This window comes from Triturus cristatus, chromosome 7, assembly GCF_964204655.1.
Source record: "Triturus cristatus chromosome 7, aTriCri1.1, whole genome shotgun sequence".
NCBI classification, from domain to species: domain Eukaryota; kingdom Metazoa; phylum Chordata; class Amphibia; order Caudata; family Salamandridae; genus Triturus; species Triturus cristatus.
The window spans coordinates 1,547,767,948-1,547,782,900 of record NC_140590.1 but is presented as its reverse complement, the minus strand read 5'-3'; the positions used below and the strand labels follow the sequence as shown (position 1 = coordinate 1,547,782,900).

General features: G+C 43.7%; 1 pseudogene; it reads right to left on the bottom strand.

The window, feature by feature from the left end:
• Nucleotides 1-14,953, bottom strand: part of LOC146812345 (P2Y purinoceptor 1-like) — a 45,135-nt pseudogene that overhangs the window by 16,473 nt on the left and 13,709 nt on the right.

The following is a 14,953-nucleotide window of genomic DNA, read 5'->3' as shown; positions in this document are numbered from 1 at the left end:
GTAGAGTGTGTGTGGGTATAATGGCAGTTGGCATGTGGAAGGTTGTATGCATGGGGGCCTGCATTTGGTGGGCATTTGGTGGGCTTTAGTATAAGTATATGTGCCCCATTCATAAGTTTTTCATCAGCCTCCATTTTGGGAACGCATGTGCCGCTCGGTTTGCAGGCTAGTCTTTGGTGTACATGCCTCTATTTTGAAATGGCCATAACACGTCTCTCCGCATCTCTACTTTTTTTGTGTAAATTGTTCTTAAATGTTTTTGAAATCTGAAAGTGGGTTATAATCTGCAGGGTGAACGTGGGGCCTCCTATTTTTTATCTGAAATAGTTTTCAACTGTTTAAGTGGCCCGCTTGTACAAATGGCCATAGCATGCACATGCCACCGGGCCACCAAAGGCACGCCAAAGGCAAGCCTGTCTGCACCAATCTGCCCCGGGACAGGCCCAGAGGCCAGGGACCAGGGACCCTGCTCCGTCTGGGTCAGGCTTAACAACATTCTCAGCAGAACAACTGAGAGCACTTCCGCCCACCTGTTCAGAAGCCTGTCAAGCATCATTTGACCCATTTAAGAGCTCTCAAACTTGCACTATCTGCAATTTTTTACTTAATCCACATGACAACGTTCTGCAACTTATTACGGACTTGGTCATTGGACAACCCCTAACTCATTAGTTTATTGTTGCTAATCCTGGAGACATACTTACCATTTCAAATTCTGATTGATATGACCATTATTGGCAACCTTGCCATATATATTCTCACTGTAGGTTCGGTAACTGTGAAGGGTTTGATACAGTTAAAAGCTCTCCATAGTAGGGCACTAGTTATGTAACAGAATTTGAGTATCAGGAGGAACATGGTTTTCTCTGAACAGCTGCTTTCAGATTAAACATTGTGTGCTGTAGGGGTTATCCATGTACGTGTGGTTAAACATAACACAAGCTTGCTTCACCTAATGGGGTTGTACGTGGGATAGCATTAATGATGATTTATATTATTCTGAGCTATTTCAAACTTACTTTCATACCACTAATGCCATATTCCTTTCTACAGTAATGAGTTCAAACGTAGCTTGGATGATGTCATCAGTGATGTCATCTGAGCTGTCCTTTGAGATGTTGTCATTGATGTCATACATGATGTCGTACAACATATCAAGAGTGATGTAATATGTGAGGTCATAAATAAGGGTGGGCAGAACTCACAGAGTTTTACTTAAAAAATCCACGAGATTCCGCAGAGTTCCGCCCACCATTAAGTAGGGAGCTGCTCGGCCAAAAACTTGTTAAAAATGTATCTCCAGTCAGACGTTCTCTTGCCACCAGTAACATCACAGGTGATTGAAGAGCAGTACATATAATACAGCAATTATATTTGAATTGTAATATGTGAACCCAGAAAGTTCCACTGTTGAAAGAAAATTGCATGCTTTACTCATATCCCTCCCTACTGCGGCCAAAAATTGTGTCACGTGCCCAGGTGCTTAAAATCATCCACAGTTCTAAGACCTCCGCAACATGCAATGGGGTGTACTTTGGCAGTGGAAGCTGGCTTGACTCCTAAATCTGAGACACTCGCCAATTCAAATGACTGTTTCTATTTTAGCTGCGTGTATGTCTGCAGGGCTGATCTGCGTACTCTGCATGCACAGCATGCTTTACGGTGCACGTCTTCCCTTGTATATCTACCCGAGAGCTCAGTGCTTTAAATGGGCCGGTACTCACCGGTACTGAGTATCGGCACTTCCTATTTTTATCACTCTGAGTACCGGCACTTCTCTGCTGCCAAGGAGAGTACCGGTACTCATAAACGGTAGGCAGGCGCATTGGCTGCTTGTGCTGGTGACCGGACTGACAGCCAAGGCACCTCTGTAGCCGTGACTGGTGAGCTGAGCCCCTGCTGAACTATTCAGCGGGGGCTCATTTGCATAACGTCCGGTGTTCACCATCCTGCTGTGTTGCAAACACAGGATCGAGGCATCCCGGTGACAGCGCAATTAAGAAAGCAAAGGAAGGTAACGATGTTAAAATGGCTTTAATCCTTTAATTCTTTTGCGTGAGTGGCTTTTGTTTGTCTGTTCCCCAGTGCTTTTTTGTGTGAGGAAAAAAGCGAGAGAAAGAGAGAGATTCGATACACTGTTGGGAGGTTTATTAAAGGAAATGTGTGGAATGCTTTGTGTGTGCTTGTGCGTGTGTGTGCACATGCTCGAGAATATATTGTGTTGTGCCAAGCAACAGCAAATAAGAGTATGGAAGCTGCAAATATTATATAACAAGGAAATGTTAAAACATCACAGCGTTTGGCTGTCGTTTTGTCTAATGAATTAACCTGTTTTATTTATAGAAACGCATTTTTTTGGTATGTGCTGCAACTATTATTGAAGTCAATCGGTATCAGCATGTCTTGTTCTTAGCCCCGCCCCTAGCCCCGCCCACTCGCCCCATTAAAATGAGTACCTGCACTATTTTTTTCCCATTTAAAGCACTGGAGCTGTATCTTCAGTGACAAGCAGCGTGTCACAACTAATAAAATAAACGACACTCCCCAATTTCATCATTTAAATTCACACTGATCTCCCATTGTCAGGACTTGAACTCTTGCCCTGAAGGCGTCTTTGTGGCAAGCGACAGCACTAGTGGCATACATACAGCTCCTGGCTGCAATTATTCTTCTCATATGTACAAAAATACGCTCATACCTGTGTTTGGAGCTTGCGTCTGCGTCCCCTACAGCTGCTCAGCAGCCCTCTGGGGAAATGTTGGGGACAGCCAGAGATGTTTCCCTCCTCGGCATCCTCCACAGGTGTTCCGCAGACCCAGAGGACACCAAAAGCTTGCCTCCTGCTCAAGACAGTACTGCAAGCATGACCATAAAAGAGCAGCCGTGTATACTCTCCAAAGTCCTGCACAGCATCAGAGTTTCAACTCACTCCCATGTGCTGCACACAGAGGTATTCGTAGAATGAAGGGGGTGTCTATTTCATGCTGCACCGACTATAAGTCATGGGTGAGGAGGAGTATTTTCTGTGTGATGCACCAGTAGGATAGTCCAAGGGCGCACTACCCTTCAAGGTACCACACATAGAAGACATTACCTTTGAAAGACCCAGCATTCCCCGGACACTGGGACGTCGTAAGTGCAACGGTAACACAGACAGGGCCCCTTAACACACCTTTTCCCAAAAACCTTTTCACCCAGCCTCTATAACTTCACTCTCTGGTTGCGATCTCCTATTGGCTGGTTTCAATAGAAGACTTAAGGGGCTCTCTCAGAGTGTGAAAATGAGGCTTGGAATTCATGCTTGTCTTACTCATAGGGTGGGCGCCAGTAAACTCCACCACGCGGCAGTGGGCAGAGATTTTGCTGAACTCCGTACTCTACATGAGCTGGATGAGTCAAAACTTTTTTAAGATCAATACCGAAAAAACGGAGGTAGTGGAGTTTGGCAAGGGTAATTTCCTGTGGAGTCTGACGTGGTGGCCCGCTAAGGCTGTTGAGTGTCCCCGCCCAACAGCTAAGGCCAAGAACTTGGGAATGATCTTTGATGATCAGCTTAACTTTGCAGCTCAGATCAACCGTTTAACTTCCTCCTGCTTCTTTGTATTGAAGATCTTACGGAAGATTTTCCCTTTCATCCCTCAGGAACTTAGGAAAACTGTGGTAGTAACTCTCATTCTCTCGAAATTGGACTACTGCAATGCACTCTTTATCGGCATTGACAAAGCGCAGAGGACCAAACTACAATCACTACAAAATGCTGCTGCACGACTGTTATTAAATATTTCCAAAGGCCATTTTACCTCTGCGGGCATAAGATCACTACACTGGCTCCCTATCCAGCAACGAGTAGAATTCAAGGCCCTATGCTTGGTTCATAAGGCACGATATGGAGGTGGCTCAGATGACATTCAGAAATTGTTTCCATGGTACACTCCTAAGAGAAACCTGAGATCCACAAATGCGGGTCTCATTCGCATCTCCAAAATTCACAGAGCAAGATGGGGAGGGAGGAGTCTATCACACTGCGCAGCCAAATTATGGAATCGAATGCCTATTGCTATGAGACTACATCCAACAGGCAGCTTTTTAGGAAACTCCTAAAATCCTGGCTGTTTCCCCCTAACTGAAGTCGCAGGTTTGCAATCAGTGCAGTCCCTCTTCACACTCTCGGCGTCAAGACGCTGTGGCATTCGAGCACTTTATAAACTTATCTTATCTTATCGGAACACGGAGTGACAAAACTAGGTAGAAGTTGGTGCACAAATTGCTACTTCTATCAAATGCATTTTAGTTCAATACATCTGTAAATTGCAACTGTTTGTTGCAGTTTACGATTTCTTAAATTGAATGTTTTTACATGAGGGCCAAGCTAACATAAAGACTACAAAATAACACTGAAAAGAAATACATGTGCAGTTTTAGCTGGTCTAATCTTACTACTGGACAAGGAACCTACAACTGGTATACTGCACTATGTAGATACAAAGTGGTGAGGATCAGCGAGGCGAGGGGGCAATGCCTCTCTGGAGCATAATAACCAGAAAAATAACATTAGTACCAACACTGGCAAAGCCATGCTGTTCATCTCTACTTCCATGTACCTTCCTAGAATCCTGCTAAGATGTCTCCCTAGAATGCAGCACACACAGAAAGAGGAAAAAACAAGGAGAAATAAACATATTTCTCCTTGTTATGCCTCACCTGGGGAGGCATAGGTTTTTGGCGCATTCCCAGTACTACCACTTCTGGTAAAGCTGGGAATGCATCAAAATCCATGGGAACACCCACGCAATGCCCACGGAAATGCCTCCCTGGCACAGAGTAATGCAACGCAGCAAATTGCGCTTCTTTGCATTACTCAAGATTAATGAAGCCACTCGGAGCCATGCAAGGTGGACTTGCGTGGCTTCATAAATCTCATTTTTAATTTGCAACGCTCTTGCACCACATTACATAGAAAAAGAGACGCAAAGGGTCTCCTAATCGTGCCTCTAAGTTGGGTAAATGTTGTTGAGAACTTCCCTTCTACCCGGTTCCATATGCTTCAGCCACCGAATGGCCAAATGTGAAGGACCCTGGGAATCCAGTGACCACCCCGGGATAAAGGACTGTAGAATCTATTGGTCCCAAATATTGCCTGGAAAAAATGCACACAGACAAAAGACAGGTGTGCATACCCATGCACACACACACACAGACAGAAAGAGGCACGCAAGCACAGAGTTTCTTGTATTGTCTATCACTTTAAAAAAATCACACCATCGGAGATAATAACAGAAAATGTACATCCAATTGAATGATAGTTTTCTAATAGCTATTTAGCCAATACTTTTGTTGCCGATATTCTGACATAAAACCGACTAACTGACACTCACCCAATGTTAATACTTTTTTAAATCTTGCCTAACATTTTCTAACATCTACACTTGATGCAACATTAGACTGGTAAGTGAATGGGCATTTCACCGATGTGCCTCATGTTTTTTCTTGGCATGCTGTGAAGTTACATCTGGTTGTAATAAAGTATTTATTTAGTTTATAAATAAATTGGCTGTTCTGCCTAATTGTTTGTTTACTCAGACTGTTGGTATGCAAGTGAATATTTCTCGGCTGCTCCCAAGCAGACTATAGAAAGTCCAGTTATGGCTTCTCAACCACACTGCCCTAAAAGGCAAGTTTCTAAACAGACCATACTTCCAGTGGTAAGAGGCATCAAGGCCCACAGATATGACATCTTTGTGTTGTCCTTGCATCACACAATGTGATGCAAGGACAACTCAAAGGCTTCAGTGATATTTACAAAGCCATGCAAGGCCATATTTGAAGGCCTTGCCTGGCTTTGTAAAGTAATGCAAAGCAAGTCAGCTGCTTGCACTGCATTGCATAATATTTCAACTTGGGAGTTGTTCCATGGGTGGGACATGGGGATTCCCATGCATCTACATATGGATTTTGGTGCATTCTCAGGTTTCTAAACCTGAAAATGTGCCACAATGCTATGACTTTCCAAGTGAGACATAACGAGAAGAAATATCTATATTTCTCCTCATTATTTCCTCTTTCCACTTTGGCTGCATTCTGCACACAAAGCCAAGGAAGGCATCCATTCCTGCTCAAAAACAACTCCGCCTGTAATGCAGGCACTCTTGCACTGTGCTACAAGAGTGCCTGTTTTGGTGGTAGGCTGCCCACAGTGTGCCAGGGCAAGGAGATAGCAGAAATGCTCTACATCTTTGTAAATATGGAGCATTTCTCTCTCTCTCTCTTTCATGCAATGCTTGCTGCCCTGCATTGTGTGGAAGTTGAGTAAATGTGCCCCCTAGTTCACAGTGATATGTAAGCTGGCTTTAACAGCCATACTAGAAAAAGTTCCAGATTTACTGTTATTTATTGCGGGCTCTCGTGTGACACTGAGCAGCTTTCCACAATGCAAAGAGGTGCTAACAGTAGTGACCATTAACTTTCTGGTGTGAAGTAAATTTGTAGTCTGAAAAGTGCAGGCCAGATTTACAAAGAAATAAGGCAAACTAGTGGCGTGTGTAAAATTGCTTTACTGAGTTGCATCTAAGAGAGAGAGCAGAAAAGCGCCATGAATATTAAGATGTAGTGCTGTTATGGTCTCTCCCTTCGCTGACACACCTTTGGCTGCCATACGTCAACACAGACACAGTTGTGCCATAGTGCAAGGAAGTCTGTGTTGCGGTCAGCATAGATTACAAAAACTATGCTTTAAGGCTTTTTCCTCTTTGTATGTGTGATGTACAATGAAACACACTGCAAAGAAAAACAAGCATTGCAAAGCCCTTAGGTTTCGCCTATGCAAGATCTATTGGCTTTGTCAATGTTTTTATAGATATGTTGCATAGCAGCATGGGCTGTTGTACAACATAGGTTAAATTAAACAAAAAAAAACCAATATGTCGCGTCTAGAGTTGACCACATCATAGTGCTTTTTTTTCTTTACTTTAAAGCATGTTGCACAGCAGCCCCGCTGCTTTGCAATAAGTCTAAAAAACATTAACAATGACATATATCTCTCACATATGGGAATGCTATTTGACTTTGTTACTGTTTTTATTTGTGTCAAACCGGCGGGTTGGAAGGGCAGTAGGAATTGGGATGGTGGGGTCAGCAACATGACGGACAGTGGTAGGAAGACAGGAGGGCATGCAACACAAGGGAGGGGCAGGAGAAGGAGGTTATGGCAAGGTGCTGAAGAGGAAGGCAGATTGGAGGGACCAAACCAAATCACAGACAGTGACGGAGAGAAGACAGCAAAAGCACGACATTCTTATAGAGTGCATGACGAAAAGTAAAAAAGTAAAAAAATATCTGCAAGAACACTTGCTGCAGACAGGAAGCTATTTCGGTCCATGCTCTACAGCAGGGACAAACACTTGAAGTCCCAGGAGGAAGCAGGAGGCGCTTACCAGTAATAAGCAATGTAACAAGAGTGACATCAAAGCAAACCAATGGCATGTAATGGTAAGCAATGGGCAGGCTCTAAGCCTCCTTTAAGCTTTTAGACTACAAGCGATTTAGCAAGCAAATGCACAAGCACAGTCTGCAGACAAAATCTAAAAAACCTGGAGAAATTTAAAAAAATCTCTTTGTTATGCTTGTCTCAGGGAGGTGCAGGATATTGGCACAAATTCCTGAGTACAATTCTTTGTAGATAAGGATTTGCTTCAAATTCCATGTTTGGTTTCATGGGAACGTCCATGCACCACCCACGGAATGCCCCCATGAAGGAAAGTAACACAATGCAGCGAATTGCGCTCTTTGGCTTACTTTGGGTTACCATACAGTGCAAATCGTGATTTGTGTTGAATTGTGAGTACAAACTCAACACTTTGGGCCTGCTTCTGATCTCGCTCGGAAAGCCCTACGGCTGACTCTGTCCTGTAGAGCTTTCCGACCGACTCGTGCTCCTGGGCTCCGAGCGCCCGAGTACGATGCAAGTATGCGCTGACGGACTCGGGTCACTTGGAGCCCCATTGAAGTCAATGGGAGCCTGTTGAACGTTGCGTACATAGGTTTCCATTGTGACGTGTTGGTGCCTCCTGCACGTACATGCATGTGTAGGGGGGAAGAGTCGTAGGGCTATGGGTGAAGGGGGGCCCTCTACGGCCCCCTGAAGTCCGCTTCTCTGAGATTTTTTGAGTCTGAGGTCCCGAGTCGATGCAGCTGCTCGACGTGCTCCTCGTACTTGGTCGCTCAGAATTTGGACCCATTGCGCTGCACAAGTCGGCCATGTTGTAGTCGTCCAGAGTGCCTTGCTGACAGGTAAGAGTCGATCGGAGCACAAGGCGATATTCACATCGTACTCACTCACTCGTATGGCAGGATGAGTTGCTCGCAAATCGCACTCGCGACTCTGACTTGCTCATGATGGATACCGTTAGGAGCACTTCCGAGCGAGATCGGAATCGGGCCCTTTGTGTCCTGTTTGCTTTAAAAAAGTAATCCGAAACAATGCAAAATCTTTGCAAATCTGGGCGTTGATTTGAGTGCTAAAGTAAGGTTTTTCAAGTGATTGAGCTGTCTGAAACATGGAAAGAGAGCATGGTCAAATCTAATTTCTTTAGACTCTCTCTTTAATGGTGTGTCAAGCTGAACCCATAATCTTGGAGCAAAAGTGCCACGTTCCTAGAGAAAATTAAATTATCATGCAACTTTTGAAGCAGTTAATGGGGTGGTGATAATTACCCTATTTGACATTTCTGGTAAAACATTTACTATGTGGTCCTGGGCAGCATCAAGGAATTAGCAAAGACCACATCATGAGCAAGTATGTTTTTTTTCATTGTGCCCTGTAGGGACTTGTGTATTGGGCTACTTTTGCGGTGACATCGGCGAGGGAGCTTCCCATGGACTTGTTCAACGCTTCTTTAATACTGTGGCTTGTTGTAGCAGTGCACCAGTGACTTGAGAATAGAATTTTTTATTGGACACTTGAATTAACAAAATAGTTCCAGCACTATACATGACTTGAAATTGGAATCATCAATGATATGCTTTAATTATTCTGAACCACTTGGACTAGCAAAATAGTTCCAGCCACTATACACTGCCTTTCGGAACCCTTTACAACAACACCTGAAGATCACCGGGGTCTGGAAAACAGAACTGCCGTGAAAAAGTCTCTATAAACAAAACACGTGTTGGCTGATCTTTGCTGGAAGTGTCAGTATACAGAATATACAACAGTGAAAAGCTTGGAGAAAGAATTGGATTTTGTATTTCTTTCATTTACGAGATTGGCAATGTGTAGTCAATACTGCACTCTTGCTTATAAATATCCATGATTTTTATGGCTATATCAACTGTCTATGAGGGTGCTGAATATAGTTCTATTGAATGTATGTTTTTTAAACTGTTGGTCTACATTTGGTAAGTGCCTAATTTTAAAAACACTGATTGAAAAATATGTACAATTTAATCATTGAGGAGGGTTCATTGCCTCTTCGGCTTTGCTCTTGATTTAGATTCTGTAAAGAGGTCAATAACATGGATACAGTTGGTCATTGTGGGTTTGGGTGAAGGTCTCTTGGCTCTGACTAAACTAATGTAGGAAGATACTTTATGCAGTGTGTGCCTAGGCTCTAGGAAATTATTTCATGCAGAGTGCATTAGGTTCTAGGACGTTACTTCATGCAGTGTGCGTCTAAGGTATAGGATGATACTTCATGCAGTGTGCATCTAGGGTATAGGAAGATAACTGTGTGTCTAGGATATAGCAAGATACTTCAATCGGTGCGCGTCAAGGCTCTAGGAAGATTCTTCATGCAGTGTGCCTCTAGGTTCAAGTGGTGTGAAACCAAATCCCCTTCAAACCACATTGTTGGGAGTGGAGTAGAGCTGCTCTTTCACCCCTGTTTTATTTCTCCTGTATATATCAGATTTTTAAGAGCAGAATGTTGAGTGAAAAGCTGAAACCCCTATGTAAGAGGGCAAGCATTGGTATCTAACTCCTGCAAACAAATAGTTTGGGAAGCTACTTCTAAAACTCAACCTCTGGAAAAAGACAGGCCCTGAGATCACAGGGGACGGAGGGCTCCCAGCTTTTCGGGCATGTAGATTCTGCAAAGATAGGCTATAAATACCATTGATAGCACACCCGCAAATTGAGTGCACATTGTGAAAGAAATATTCTGTATTGGCAGTTTTTGTTTCAGAGTTGAAGATAGGATCTCTTAGAGCATTCAGAGGAAGTCTCCATGGTAAGGCATGACTTCCTGCCAAATTCAGAGCAAGCACTCAGAGAAAGCACTATCTGAGAGTGATCTAAAAGTGTTCAAGGCAAGTGTTCAGTATGATGAGTCAAGGCAGTGACATACTTAGCTATCAATCAATAATTATTGTAACCATGCATTATGTGAGATCGTGAAGCATATGCTCTCGAGCACGGCCAGACTGGGAACCGAAACTGACCCAGGGAAACAGCTCGCTAGTTGGAAGCACCCCTCCCTTCTCACCGTTGCAGCTTTTGTTACAGCGGGCCAATATTAGAGCTATGCTGCAAAACTGGCCCACGGTACCAAGAATTGCCAACCTGGGGTTCAAAACTGGCCCCCACCGTGCCAGCCCATCGGGGAAACGCCAGGTGCCCATACGGCCAGTCCAGTCCTGCTCTCGAGTCTCCCTGGGTGTCTCTCCCGACATATGTCAACCAGATTGTGATCTGACACAATGATATGTAACTGTGCAGCAGCAAGCGGATAGGGTCTACAGTCAGATTGAGATTGCAGTAACATATAGAAGTCTCCTCCCCATATTACCGTATAACAGCTTAGTCCCAGCAGCTGATGTCACAGGGAGAGGAAAACGTCAGTGTTAGGGCCATAGACACACAGCAAAGTTATCGTTACGTACAAGGCGAACAAAAATGGGAAGTTACTGGGGGAGGGAGCAGCAACATGGAGCGCATTATATAGTTTTCTGTTAAGGGAGACGTGCAATAACCGCAATAACAAGTTAAATTCCCATCACTTCTCTACGCACCCCAACTTCCTCGACCCGCTGAACAGGCTTCTAAGAGATCCCCTACAGCCAGGTCATGTTTTTGGCCTACTTCTCATCTCCTCGAAAGTCAATTTCAACTTTCAAAATTTGCCTATGGTAATAAAACGTTTAGAAATATGCATGTTTGTATGAATAGTTTGAGAAGGCAATCACAAAAGGCACATTACACAGATAAAAAATCTACATGAGATTTAGGTATTTGCTTCACATCCAGCTGTTTTTTTTTAAATATATTTGGGTGATTCAGAAGTAAGAACATTAGCAATACAGTTTTCATTTACTGTCTTAAATGTCATGATTTAAAGAATAACTGTCCCTGAAATCATTTAGTTGTTTTTATCTGACCAGCATTGCACTTCGAGGAGCGCCATGCGTACAATAGGATATGGTAACATTGTATGTGCTTGCGTACATATATGTTACCTGTGGACATTGGTAAGGATGCTATACATCCTGCCCCAATAATATGCAATAAACAATGAGTTGCACGCCAACTGTGCTGATTAACAGAACACTGGTATTAGCGATAGGAGTGAGGGATGACCAAGGGAAGGAGGTGGATATACTTTGTTGTGACTGCACAAATTTGATACTCAAAATCCATGGTCTGCATTACTTGTGGCTGTCTTTGGTTTCCATCACATGATTTCTGAACTGTTCATTTTCAGAAATGTCCTTCACCTCCTTGGTAATTCAGAATGCTCTTTTGTGGAAGCATGGGAAAAAAGAGTTTGGTGTGCTCTATATCCAATCCAAGGTACTCTTCAAGTATTGTTACAGAAAAGGGCAGCTAAGTTATACAAATTTCCTGACAAATTATTCCTTATACAAAATATCAAGTTGTTTATCAACAGCAAATGCCTTCATTGTAATCCTTTCTGAAAAATATTTCACCTATCTCATTTTGAGAAAGAGACATGTTTGCCAGGATCTCATCTGAACTTTTCGAGTTTGGGAAATGTGTGCCTCCTTTACAAAAAAATGACGCAGTGTGGCGCCTCAAGCCATTTTGCTGCACTGAGCTGCCTCATTTTAAAAGCACAGGGATGCATTGTATTAACAACGTGATGCGTCCATGTGCTTTCCCCTGTGCTGGTGCACACTTGGCTGCCATGCGCCAGTGCAGGCACCCTTGCATCATATTGCAAGGGTGCCTGCATTACGGGAATTGTTGTTTTTGCCTAGGAAGGTGCAGAAACAATCATGGATGGCATTTTCCTCTTTCTATGCAGAAAAAGCAGCACACATAGGAAGCAGAAAAGATATGTATTCTCGTTGCGGCTCTTCCTTGTGATGCATTCCCAGCTTTCCAAAACTTTGTAAATCTGGGAATGTGTCAGGTTCCATGGATGTTGCGTGGGAACGCCCAAAGCATCACCTATGGAACGTGTGAAAGGGATCCATATTTACAAGGTCATAGAAAGTCACGCAGAGTGACTTTACGTGGCCTTGTAAATATGGGCAGGAACACTGCGCCACCAGTGCATCAAAAAAAGTAACGCACTGGTGGCACAATGGCCTTGTAAATGAGGCCCAGAGTCCTCACTGGTCTCTAGGCACACTAGGGGATTAATGGCACTGTTCATACTGGCCAGATCGCAGGTCACTTAGTATGTGGCGTAGATGTTCTTCAAAGTATGAGTGCATGTTCCTTAAAGTTGCAACAACCTGCTGAACGAACAAGATTTCGAAAATAAAACCATGACAATGATCACCAATTGTATGCTTCTTTCTTATAACACAGAGTTTAAATTCTCATTTTTCTGCAAAACTACAAGCACATGGGAATAACAACCAACAATAATTACCAAAAAAGGAATTAGAATGCCTATTACCATAACCATCTAGTCATAGCCGCTCAGGTTTTTGTTGTTAGTGGAATCGTATCAGTGAGAGGCATTGCCCGTTTTAATGAACAGCAAGTCAAATAAAATCTGCATGATCACCCAAATCCATACAACAGCGCTGACGGTGAGAGTTTATTTTTAATATATATGTTGACATTTAAACATCATACAATGCCACCTCAGAGGCAACATCACAGATTTTTAAACCAAATCTTACAGAATGCAGAACTACAACTGTCGCTCAAGTCCAATAAGCAAAAATTACACTGAGCACCCCTCCTCCCGTGCCCCACTCTTTACACAATCTAGTGTGAGTCTAGATCCCAATGCCAGTACGTAACCATTTAACAGGATCTTCATTATATCAGAGTGACTAAGTCTGAGTAGAGTTTCTCTCTCCATTACTCTCCACGTTCGAGGGGGCAGAGGAAGGTCCACCAGTAAGGTCATGAATCATGGCTCACTTGCTTTTGCATTTGACTCATGAGGGACACCTATTAACGGCTAGTGGAACTGCAGCTTGATGTAATAATTTCAATGCTTTTGCATTTGACTCATGAGGGACACCTAGTAAGGACTAGTTGAACTACAGCTCTTTGTAGAATTATTTTGAAATTGGATACTATAATATTCACTGCCCACTGCTAATCTCATCCCATAATGCTTTGCAGGGCCTTTGGTTGGAATTGTATTTTTGCCCATAACTGTTCTTAGGGTGGTCCTAAGAGGATGGGACCACCACCGAATCGTTAAGCAAGATGCGAGCTGTGTTTTCAAGGCATCTGCTTGGTTCTCTCCCTAGGTTAGGGAGTATCCCAAAATCCTCACCTCTCTCACTGCTTGTTAAATTTTTATTTTCACTTTTGTGAAATGGCTATATGCATTTTAGCATGTAAAGACAGAGATACTTGTTATTTTACCAAAAGTATATGAGGTTTCTGTTTAATTGGGAGTCCATTGGAATTGTGGAAAACTTCTTGGAATTCCACGTAGAAGTACTCTTAAGCCCACCCTTACTGGGAACCCAGGCCATATCACCCCAGCCATAGCTGCAATTTTAGCATGTTGGAAATACTGACCAAGGCCCAAATTAAAAGCATCAGCTTCCTCCTGTAATGTAATGAATAGGCTCAATAGGTATAGAACATGTAAAGTGATACAGCCCCCACTCTCGCCAGCTGGATATGGTATGAGCTATTTGTGCGAATGGCTGTATGTGCCCTGCCTTTGGTTCTGGCACATGGGGTACCCTACATATGTACCACTCGCACCATCTGCTCCCATAGTTTGCACACCAGTCTCAAGATATGCAGCATTGATGCAGGCATTCTGCTTCCACACAGGAGTAGGGACCCCAGTTCTTTAGCCCCAGTGGTACCTTCCGGTAGGGATTTCTCCCAGTTGGATTCCTCGTCGAACCAATGTACAGCATGTTGAAAATGGGATCCAAGGTAGTAGAGTTTAAGATCAGGCACCTCCTTCCGCCCTCTAGCCCATTCCGACCTCAGTGTGGCCAATCCAACCCGGCACCACTTCCCAGCCCACAGTAAGTCCACTTGGAGTTTGACCATCTCCTGGAAAATGCTCCAGGGGATTTAATACATAATTCCCTGTAGGACATAAAGGCACCAGGGCAATATGCCTATTTTGGTTAAGGCAATATTGCCCATCAAGGAGAACTTAAGAGTATTCCAGAATTTAATGGCTAGCTGAAGCCTGCCAAGCATGCACCCCATATTTAATGCATTGGCCTGTTGTACCCCATGCACTATGTACATGGCAGTGTAGAATACCTTGTCCATACTCCAAGGGATCCCCACCTCAGGTAGTCGGGTAGCCTCAAGCCCTTTCAGCTCTCCCAGCGGGGACAATGCATACTCCAATTGGTTAACATGGAGGCCAGAGAGTTCTTCAAATTCCCTCATCACATTAAGGAGGATCTGTGCCCAAATGACTGGTTGGGCCAAGCATATCATGGTGTTGTCTGCATACTGGGACAAATCATGGATCATGCATCCCACTTGTATTCCCCATCTGTGTAACACTTGACGTTGCCTGCACGCCACCGGCTCCATTGCTAA